The 11,532-nt window shown below is 40.5% G+C and overlaps 2 non-coding genes across 2 annotated transcripts; both read left to right on the forward strand.

The window, feature by feature from the left end:
• Positions 1–1,013: 1,013 nt before the first annotated feature.
• LOC131252447 (U11 spliceosomal RNA) lies at positions 1,014–1,145 on the forward strand. Its single transcript, XR_009174467.1, has one exon. It is a non-coding gene; the product is annotated as a U11 spliceosomal RNA (small nuclear RNA).
• A 7,595-nt stretch (positions 1,146–8,740) lies between these two features.
• LOC131252241 (small nucleolar RNA R71) lies at positions 8,741–8,847 on the forward strand. The gene has a single exon (XR_009174276.1). It is a non-coding gene; the product is annotated as a small nucleolar RNA R71 (small nucleolar RNA).
• The last annotated feature ends 2,685 nt before the right edge of the window (positions 8,848–11,532 follow it).

Raw genomic sequence — 11,532 nt, forward strand, 5'->3', positions numbered from 1 at the left:
TAGACTGATGATTTAACCCTTTTATTTACAATTGATATGGACCATTCATTGTTAATAACTATTAACTGAATGGTTAAAATACTTGGTCAAAATATTTTTCATAAGCACATAAAAAAAAAGAAAAAAAAAAGAAAAATTAAAATGGCCTAGTGGACTGTCCAACTTGATGATTAGATCAATTTCCTACAATAAATATGGACTACAAATTTTCCTAACAATCAATTGGATGGTTAGGATGATCCAATCAAAGCAATTCTTAGAAGAAAAAAAAAATCAAAAGTGTTGCAAATGGCGAATGATCCATATTGGTGATTAGAGTTAATTTCCTAAGTGAAACATGACTCGGTTAAAGAAAAATTTAAAGGAATACATTCAATCAAAAGCAACAAACATATGACAGATGCTCCAATTATTAAACCTAATTTATAACTAGATTAAGAGAACTTGGGTTTTTGGATAGGAAAGCAAGTCCATTTTTCTTTTCTTTTTTCTTTTTATAAACATTTTTATCTTTATGATCTTTTCTTTCTTTCTTTCTTTCTTTCTTTTTTTTTTTTTTTTTTTTTTCATTCTAATGAGAGAAAAAATGTTTACATTTGAAAGTGGAAATGTAAAATTATGACAATTTAAAAAATTTCAGAAACAAAAATACCTCGAATGTGTAACCACGATTATCTTTACACACACACATAGACAGACACACACACACACACACACACACACACACACACACACACACATAGACACACACACACACACACACACACACACACACTACAAAAACACACGCGAAGACGAAGAAAAGTCCACCAAAATGTTCATTACTAACCATGAGGAAAGACAACAATACATACATTATGGAATCTTTACATTTGCTAGACTAGGATTTTTCTCTAGGGTGAGAGAGAGAGAGAGAGAGAGAGAGAGAGAGAGAGAGAGAGAGAGAGAGAGGTGTTTCAAACTAAAACTCTACACTTATATTTATAAACCTTCATCTTAGAGAAATTTCAAACTAAAAGGGTCGGTTGGCTAAATATGCCACACTCGCCCTTGGATGGTGAGTGCTGTATGGCTATCAAGATATATGGCCGACATAATTTGTGGGACTCATATAGGGTTGGTTCACTCAGTCGACCCTCTTTTTTCACCCCTTCCCAACTAATCTGTCCAGATCTGAATACAGCCCACCCCCTTAACTACCCATTAACTCAGCTACACACTCCTACCCATTAGCCCCACCCGACCCTAGACGTAATGGAAGCCTGGGAGAAGTGGTTGTCAGGTATAAAAGGGCTCTTTAAGGAATCAGAGGTGACGCAGAACAGCCAAACACTGGACATTAGCAGATTACAGGCATCAGCAGCAGTCCCAGGGAGTTATCAGAATCTCACTTTCCCTTAAGAACATGACCCCCTGAGTTGCGGTTTGGCTGAAGAACAGGCTACGTCCTAAGTTGAAGGTGAGGATCTAGGAATCTCTCTAAGGAATGTGAAGCCCAACAGAATCCGTTTACGCAGAACCACCCTCAAGCTAAGTCAACAAGTGAACTAGAATTGTGGGTGGACATCCAAGGTGATTCGAACTCTAGAAATTCTTCATTATTAGGATTTAACAATGAGGCAGAGGAGCTTCTCCATGGTAAAAAAAAAGAGGAAAAACAGCTAGCAAACTCAAGAAGAAACTCAGTTTGATTAAAAGAAAGAGCCAAAGACTAAAGGGTAACCAAAAATGGGCTAAGAATAGAGGGTGGTTTACTGTTGATTAGTATAATCTCCTAGAATGTGAGAGGGGTAGGTAATGCCCCAACTTCCCGCTACCTAAAAAGGCTAGTCAGGAAACATAGGACGAATATTCTTCTTCTTCAGGAGCCTATGATTGGAGATTCTAAGAAAGCGATTCTGGTTGCCAAGCTGGGTTTTACTAATCAAACATCTAAGGACACGGCAGGCAACAAAATTTGGATTTTGACCACTGACTTCATCCATCTCTAGCTAGTGAGGACCTTCTCCCAATGCATCACCATCCGGCTTTCCTCAGCAGCCTTTCCTCAGCCCATCACCATTTCTACTGTCTACGCTAGCTGCTCAAGAGACCTGAGAAAGTCCCTATGGGACAAGTTGCGAGCTGTCCATGCATCCACCCAAGGTCCCTGGTTGAATGGTGGGGATTTCAAACCACCCTATCCCCTAATGATAGGCTTGGAGGGCTACCCCAAATGACCGGAGCAATGAATGACTTTTAGAACATGGTCAATGATACCGACATGATTAACTTGGGATATACGAGCTCTCAGTTTACTTGGTGCAACAATCAAGTTGGTAGAAGTCGTCGTTGGGCTAGGCTAGACAGATTATTCATCAACGCAGAGTGACTCCAAGTTTATCCTGCTTTCAAGTTAGAACATCTCTCCAGATCTCACTCTGACCACTCTCCCCTTCTCCTTACATGTCATGCTATCCCTGCGACTTTCCCCTGCCCATTTAAGTTTCAGCGCATGTGGACTGTCCACGAGGACTTCATCAAAATAGTTTCTGACTGTTGGAACAATGAAGTTACAGCCACTCCCATGTACAAATTCCACATTAAGTTGAAAATCCTCAAGACGAAGTAAAAGATCTGGAACAAAGAGGTCATTGGAGATTTCCATAAAAATATCTAGGAGGCAGAAGAGGAGGTATGTAAGACCTGTATCCTAGTCCATACTGTTCCGTCGAATCCCGCGATCCTTCCCGACAAATTCCGCAACCCACGACCTATGATTGATGTTTGCGCACAACCATAAGTCGTATCCTGTAAATCTGAGTCGATTTAATTCGAGACGTGTACTATTGCGACCGCGTCGTCGCCGCGATTCCAATGTCACGATTCGAGACGTGTAAATTCTTTTACTTGATGTTTTATTTAAACCAACATGATTTAAATGATTTTTAAACTCGCAAGTATACGAATCAGATGTAGATACGGTACGTATTACGAGATCGTTCCCACGAGGACTGGTCGTCACAATTCAAATCTATGATTCTCCTTGACTAATCCAACAAATAATGGAATGAATTACTAAGCACAATTTTATGAAAAATAATTAATTAAGAACAGGGAAGAAAATTCAATCAGAGAGAGAGCACTAGGACTTTCGAATCCACCCCTAATTATCCTAACCCTTGTTTTGTCTGTTGATTCACCTTGATCTAGATTGATACCACTTAAATAGAGAAAGCACAATCTGTGTCCTTAATCGGGCATACAGACTGTCTAATTCCTTTAAGCAATGCCATGAATGACATATCCCATATCCTTGGTCGGGCATAAGGGATGTACAATTCATTAAAGCATCCTGTTTCTTCCTCTATAGGAAACCTGTTCCTGATCAGACACAAGCACCTATAATAAGCATCCAAACAACATCCATATATATACTTTGGTCAAGTTCATAGATGGAGAAGTATAGAATTTAAACCCATAAAGCCCACTTAAAGAAAGAAATAAATTAATTGAAATTCAAAGTAAATCAACCAATACAAGAGATAATCAAATTAGGGGCTTCATCTCAGCCCTAGCTGAGAGATTAGTGACCCATAAAATCCATGAAAAATATTAAATAAAATTCATAAAAATTAAACACCAAACCAATCGATCTCTCTCTTCTTTCTTCTCTTTCTTCTCTTTCTTCTCTTTCAGATCTGGAATCCCCTGGTTCTGAATGGTTCTGAATGCCTTTCCCACGTCCAAAACTCCCATTTTATAGCTGCTGGATGGCTGAGGTCGGTGGCAGAGTCGTAGAAGGACTCGGAGTACAAATTTTTGCAGCCGTGATCGGTGGGCCCCACAGAGGCATTTTCTGGAAAATCTACCCCGTCCATTGGATTCGGGACGAAATTTCATCAAAGATGGATGGTTTTGAAGGTCCATTAGCGCGGCCCACGGAAGAAATCTCAAAAAACTCAGTTTTGAACGTCCCGGGGCAGTCTATGTTTGTGGCCTCTGTACCGCACACGTGTGTACGCATGGGCGAAGAATATCAACATGGTTTTGAAGCTCTCGAAGCCCTCTACACGATGGACGGGTCAGATCGGCCGTACGCGTGACGTACGGGGCCCACAAACCTTCGCAAAAACGGCCAGCGGACGACGCTACGCGGACGCCAAACCGACGCTGCGATGATGGTGGGGCCCATTCCTGGACTTTTCACAGGAATCCACGTCGTCCATTGGTTTCAGCTCGAAAAATCAGTAGGAATTGACTAGTTTTGGGGTGGATTCGGTGCAACCCACGGAGTTTTGAACTCACCGTCCATTTTACGTTTTTTCAGCGATCAACGTCCGTACATATGTATGGAACCAAACGGACATCTAGGCGATGACGATATCGACCTCAGGAAGCGGATGGACGGTTTGGATTGTCCATTTGGACAATAGGTGGGCCCCACAACCGACGACAACGGTCGGCTGCCGCGGACGCTGGAAACGGAGGTTTCCTTTTCAAAGACGTAGTCGGGTCAGCGCTGCTGACCCGACGCAAGCCCGTTCGGTGCTCGGTCAGTGCACATGTGCACCATGCACATGTCACTCAATGTGGGGTCCACTGTGATGATTTCGAGAAATCCAATCCGTCCATCTTCTTTGTCATATAATTTCAACCGTCAACACCAAGTTTGAAGTAGTTCCAAATATCAGGTGGGCCCCAAATTGGAGATTAACGGGCTGATTTGTCAGTTGGCTCACTTTCCGAGATCTTTAATGGCTGAAATTTAATATGTACGGTTAATTTACGGCCCTCATCCCATGTATTAAGTTTCGAACTGATCGGATAGCGGGAACCATGTGATCTTGCATTCTGGACCGTTTTCGGGCCTCTTTGGCTTGCTTTCCTCAGATCCCAGGCATGTAAAATCTTCATTATTGGTTCTCTGGAGTCCATCCTGTGCCCTGGAGACTTTGGATCATGAAATCCAGCCTTTAACATCAATTTTCAATTAACGCTCCTCACTTCATCCTGTAACAAAAATACAATTAAAATATGGCATTAAACCTTATCATGTACGTAAAATCAGGCAATTACTGGGGTCTGATATGCAATATTTGACCCTGATCACAACCCCCAACCAGCATTTTGCTAGTCCCGAGCAAAACATGCAAAAAATAATTTTAGAAATAAAAGACGATTCCTGTAAACTCAAGTGACTTGTGAACAGATAGCTGAGATGTGAAAATTCTAAGATTCATGAATGGTAAGTAGAATTTTCTCCTGAAATCAAGCTCTCAACAGATTTCATAATTAATTTCAAACTATTAATCCATTAATTGGAACAATTCTGAACATCGAGCTCCATGAATGTAAAGTGTAATCTCGACTTACAAACATTAAGAGATCCAATTTTCAATCTCATGATATCATTGGTAATTCGTGACAACCAAGCTTGAAACCAACACTTATCTCACAGATTAACTTTTCATTTTACCAGCCTTTGATTTTCTTTTTGAGCAGTAACGCAAATGAGGGGAATCAAATTTATACCTATAGGGAGCAAACCTATGGCGAAAACTCGTCGCCTCATTTTTTTTTTTTAATTTTTTTTTTTAAGTCAACTATGGAGAATCAAATCTACACCTATAGGGAGCAAACCTATGGTGAAGATTATGTGACTTAGCCTTTTAATTCTTCTTTTTACCAAGTTAATCATTCAGTTATCGAACCGAAAACTTAATGTGTAAGCGAGATGTGATATGTGAAATCATGACTCAATCAATGTTTACAACCTCTAATCATGGATTAACAATTCAAAATGGACTGTGAAATCAAGCAGATGGCCGAATCCAAGAGTCATTAGTTACCAACATCATGTATCTTATAATGGTAAAATCACAACTATCCTTCAAAATCACTTTGAGTTCAATAGAAATTTCAGAAAAAATTTTAAAATTTTCAAAAATTTTGCTCAAAACCAAGAAAATACTGATTAGGTAACCTAATCTTCCACCCCTAACCTAAAATCTACATTCTCCTCAATGTAAAAGAAATAATCATGCGATGCACATGGGACAACGAATAATAAAAGAGGAATGAGGGAAAGATAGTACCTGGACGGAGAATCAAGAAGCTTTCTCAAAGTTTGCGAAGAATTTCAACGGAAAAATGAGTTAGCGCAAGAGAGAAATCAACAGAAGAAAAAATAACAAAAAGAAAAACAAAAGAAGATCCTACCTATACCACTTTCGCAGGTGCTCTCGATTGCATTTAGCGCATGCAACAAGCCTTTAAACCCCTAGGTTACCCCTAGTGGACGAGTTGTAGTCTCGTGAGGGTTTGCAGTAATGTTACCCACAAACATTGAAGTAACTAACTAAGAAAATAATGAAAATGAATGAAATAACAAGCAATACAATAAAGCAAAAGGCTGGGTTGCCTCCCATGAGCGCTAAGTTTAACGTCTTCAGCCAGACAAGAACGGACCATGAATGAAATAATCTTTATAACCAGGGTCCGCCAAAGAAATTACCTCAACATCTTGATTAACCAATCCCAGACAAGTGATGTGAGTTCTCATGAACTGTGCCATCTGAAATGAGGTAACTGACACTGTCGTCAAATAATTTAAGGACTTCTGCTCGAACGACTTCTTCCATGTTAGGATCACGCTTCCTTTGCATTTCACGCGACATTTCCACAGCATGATCCATACATATCGTGGGGCATACTCCCTGTATTTCCATTATCTTCCGTTCAATTGCTGCCTTATATGCTCTAAGAACATTAAGCAGCCTGCTCGCCTTTGTCTTCTCAGAGTTACAAGCTGTGCTGTCAGGAAGAGTCTCAGAGGGATGAAGAGGTTCCACTTTCGCTCTCCATTTTTCAGTCTCCAATATAGGAGTAAAGTCGAGCAATGCATTGACTTCATGGATGGGACTATCAATGTCAAAATCCATGCCCGATTGTGCTAAGCAGGTCTCAAGAGGATCTTCAAAAGATGTACGGAAGGAGTCCGGCACAAGGCTCTCGATCATGTCCACTTCAAATATGTCATCCAAATCGGAGGGTTGTTGTTCTGCATTAAAAACATTGAGTTTAATATTCATGTTACCAAAGGACAATTTCATAACTCCATTCCTGCAATTGATAATAGCATTAGATGTGGCCAAAAATGAACGAACCAAAATCACAAGGATCTGAATAAGAAGATTCTGGACAGGCGAGTATCTATAACTATGAAATCCACTGGAAAATAAAATTTATCAACCTGGATTAACACATCTTCAATAACACCCCGGGCACCTTGACAGATCTATCGGCTAGTTGTAATGTTACCTTAGTCGGTTTCAACTCACCAAGTCCTAGCTCATAGACCGAATATGGTAACAAATTGACACTCGCCCCTAAATCAAGTAATGCCTTCCCGATCTTATGATCTCCTATGCCGCAAGAAATGGTGGGAGCTCCTGGATCCCTAAATTTAGGAGGGTTGTTATGTTGAATCATGGAGCTGAGCTGCTCTGCAAGGAAGACTATCTTATGAACATTCTGCTTACTCTTTTGAGTGAATAAATCTTTAAGAAACTTAGCGTAAGCAGGGACTTGCTTGATAGCGTCAAGCAACGGGATGTTGACTTGCACTTTTTGAAACACATCCAAGATTTCATCAAAGTTATTTCTTTTCTTTATTGGTGCCAGACGTTGAGGAAAGGGTGCTTTGGGCACATGAGGTGGCACATTCGTGGCTCTTGGAGAGTCAGAGAGTTTTTGGACTTTGGATGCATTGGTATGGCTCTCTGCTTCATCTTGATCTTCTGTTTTAGAATTTGATTCATCCCCAGGCATTTCTATTCTGTTATCAATCTGCTTGCCTGTCCTAAGGGTAGTGATCGATTTGGCCTATTCATGATATTGCCCTTGGTTGGAATTAGAGCCAATCTCATACTGTCCCTTTGGATTAGCCTCAGGTTGGCTAGGGAACTTGCTCTTCTCTCTCTCACTCAATGTGGCAGCTAGTTGACCCATTTGTACTTCCAGCTTGGTAATGGATTGTGCATTTGCATGTAAGCTTTGCTGGTTGGCCAGTAAGGTTTGTTGGGTGTCTTTTTGGAATTGGAGAGAACTCTGCATGAAAAGATGGAGTGTATCCTCAAGAGATGGTTTCCTTGATTGTGTAGGCAGTTGTTGATATTGTGAAAATTGTTGAGGTTGTTGACTGCCAACTTGGAGGTGCGGTTGCATGGGAGGATTTCCAGATGGTCCTCCTTGTTGTGGTCCTTTTGCCCAAGAGAAATTTGGATGTCTAGCCCACCCTGGGTTGTATGTGTTCGAGTAAGGATCATTCCCAGATTTTTGAAAAGTGTTCATAGCATGAACTTGTTCAGAGAGAAGTTCTGGGAATGCACCAGATGGACAAGACTGCATAGGATGGGCAGGACTGGAACATGTGGCATATGCCTCGACTTGAGCTGTTTGTGGTGGTCCATTATTCAATACCAGAGCATCAACTTTCTTTGTCAGGTTATCAAGCTTGGCACTTAGCTCTGGTATGACTCCTATCTCATATATACCACCTCTCTTTTGTTGTTGGGGACTTCTATCACCTCTATTTGAATAATCCCATTGCTGGGAATTTTCGCACAAAGTTTCAAAGAAGTTCCACGCTTCGACATCACTTTTGGTCATGAATGACCCTCCACTGGTGGCATCAACCATGCGACGGTTATGTGGTGTCAGGCCGTCATAGAAGTATTGAACTTGTTGCCACTTCTCAAAACCATGGTGAGGACATTTAAGAAGCAAGTCCTTCCATCTTTCCCAACATTCATGAAAGTGCTCGCCCTCTTTTTGTGTGAAGTTAGTGATTTCTCTACGGAGGGCATTGGTTTTGTGAACGGGGAAGAACTTGTTTAAGAACTTCTTAGGACAGTTGGTCCCATGTAGTGATAGATCCAACTTCTAGAGAATTCAACCATGCTTTCGCCTTATCCTTCAAAGAAAAAGGAAACAAGCGTAGGCGGATCGAATCGTCTGAGAAGTTTTGGAACTTAAAGGTGGAGCAAATGTTTAAGAATTCTTTCACATGATGATATGGGTCCTCTTTGTCCAATCCATAAAAGGATGGCAACAATTGTATGACTCCAGGTTTAAGTTCAAAGTGTGCTGCCGTAGTGGTTGGCAACACTATGCATGAAGGCGCATTAAATTGGACAGGAGCTGAATAATCTTTGAGAGCTTTAACTTCAGTCTCATTCGCCATTTCAACAGAATTATTTCTCAATCTTTCACGAATTGTTCTTTCAATCTCAGGATCAAACGGTTCTAGTTCTAAATCCAGAGATCTACGTCCTAGCATAAACTGTGAGATTCTAAAACAAGTTAAAATTATGTAAATGAGAATGGGAAGAAAGAACCCAGAAAAGGAGATGATTGATGTCTGAAGAAGAGCTCCTCCTTTTGAAGACAATGTTATTTAGCAGCTTCCTTCCTTAATTCCTATAAACAAAAAGAAAACAAAAATAAATTAAATTTACTAAAATAATGCTAGAAAAAATCCTAAGCAACGGTTAATTTCTAAAAAAAAAAAAAAAAAAGTTTGTAATCTTAGAAAATAAAAGCTAAGTTAGTTTCTAAAAAGGGAAAATTTCTAAAAATAAATAAAATAGCCTGGAAATAGAAACTTTCTGAAAAAATATAACCTTAATTCTAAAAATAGAAATTAGAAAAAAAATAGAAAAATTGGAAAGAGATTACCAAAGTAGTAGTTTATGTCAGGTCCCTACAAAACAGGAAATAGGTTAGTTTCTAAAAAAAAATTTTAACCTAAAGTTAGTCAAAAAACCTAAGACTATGAATTATGATAAGAGAGAATCCTAAATCCAATTGGACCGAAACAGTCCCCGGCAACGGCGCCAAAAACTTGATGTTTTATTTAAACCAACATGATTTAAATGATTTTTAAACTCGCAAGTATACGAATCAGATGTAGATACGGTACGTATTACGAGATCGGTCGTCACAATTCAAATCTATGATTCTCCTTGACTAATCCAACAAATAATGGAATGAATTACTAAGCACAATTTTATGAAAAATAATTAATTAAGAACAGGGAAGAAAATTCAATCAGAGAGAGAGCACTAGGACTTTCGAATCCACCCCTAATTATCCTAACCCTTGTTTTGTCTGTTGATTCACCTTGATCTAGATTGATACCACTTAAATAGAGAAAGCACAATCTGTGTCCTTAATCGGGCATACAGACTGTCTAATTCCTTTAAGCAATGCCATGAATGACATATCCCATATCCTTGGTCGGGCATAAGGGATGTACAATTCATTAAAGCATCCTGTTTCTTCCTCTATAGGAAACCTGTTCCTGATCAGACACAAGCACCTATAATAAGCATCCAAACAACATCCATATATATACTTTGGTCAAGTTCATAGATGGAGAAGTATAGAATTTAAACCCATAAAGCCCACTTAAAGAAAGAAATAAATTAATTGAAATTCAAAGTAAATCAACCAATACAAGAGATAATCAAATTAGGGGCTTCATCTCAGCCCTAGCTGAGAGATTAGTGACCCATAAAATCCATGAAAAATATTAAATAAAATTCATAAAAATTAAACACCAAACCAATCGATCTCTCTCTTCTTTCTTCTCTTTCTTCTCTTTCTTCTCTTCCTTGCTCCAGATCTGGAATCCCCTGGTTCTGAATGGTTCTGAATGCCTTTCCCACGTCCAAAACTCCCATTTTATAGCTGCTGGATGGCTGAGGTCGGTGGCAGAGTCGTAGAAGGACTCGGAGTACAAATTTTTGCAGCCGTGATCGGTGGGCCCCACAGAGGCATTTTCTGGAAAATCTACCCCGTCCATTGGATTCAGGACGAAATTTCAGTCAAGAATGGGTAGTTTTGAAGGTCCATTAGCGCGGCCCACAGAAGAAATCTAAAAAAAAACAGTTTTGAACGTCACAAGACGGCCTGTTTGTGGCCTCTGTACCGCACACGTGTGTACGCATGGGCGAAGAATATCAACATGGTTTTGAAGCTCTCGAAGCCCTCTACACGATGGACGGGTCAGATCGGCCGTACGCGTGACGTACGGGGCCCACAAACCTTCGCAAAAACGGCCAGCGGAAGACGCTACGCGGACGCCAAACCGACGCTGCGATGATGGTGGGGCCCATTCCTGGACTTTTCACAGGAATCCACGTCGTCCATTGGTTTCAGCTCGAAAAATCAGTAGGAATTGACTAGTTTTGGGGTGGATTCGGTGCAACCCACGGAGTTTTGAACTCACCGTCCATTTTACGTTTTTTCAGCGATCAACGTCCGTACATATGTATGGAACCAAACGGACATCTAGGCGATGACGATATCGACCTCAGGAAACGGATGGACGGTTTGGATTGTCCATTTGGACAATAGGTGGGCCCCACAACCGACGACAACGGTCGGCTGCCGCGGACGCTGGAAACGGAGGTTTCCTTTTCAAAGACGTAGTCGGGTCAGCGCTGCTGACCCGACGCAAGCCCGTTCGGTGCTCGGTCAGTGCAC

This window comes from Magnolia sinica, chromosome 7 (genome assembly GCF_029962835.1).
Source record: "Magnolia sinica isolate HGM2019 chromosome 7, MsV1, whole genome shotgun sequence".
In the NCBI taxonomy this organism is placed as follows: Eukaryota; Viridiplantae; Streptophyta; class Magnoliopsida; order Magnoliales; family Magnoliaceae; genus Magnolia; species Magnolia sinica.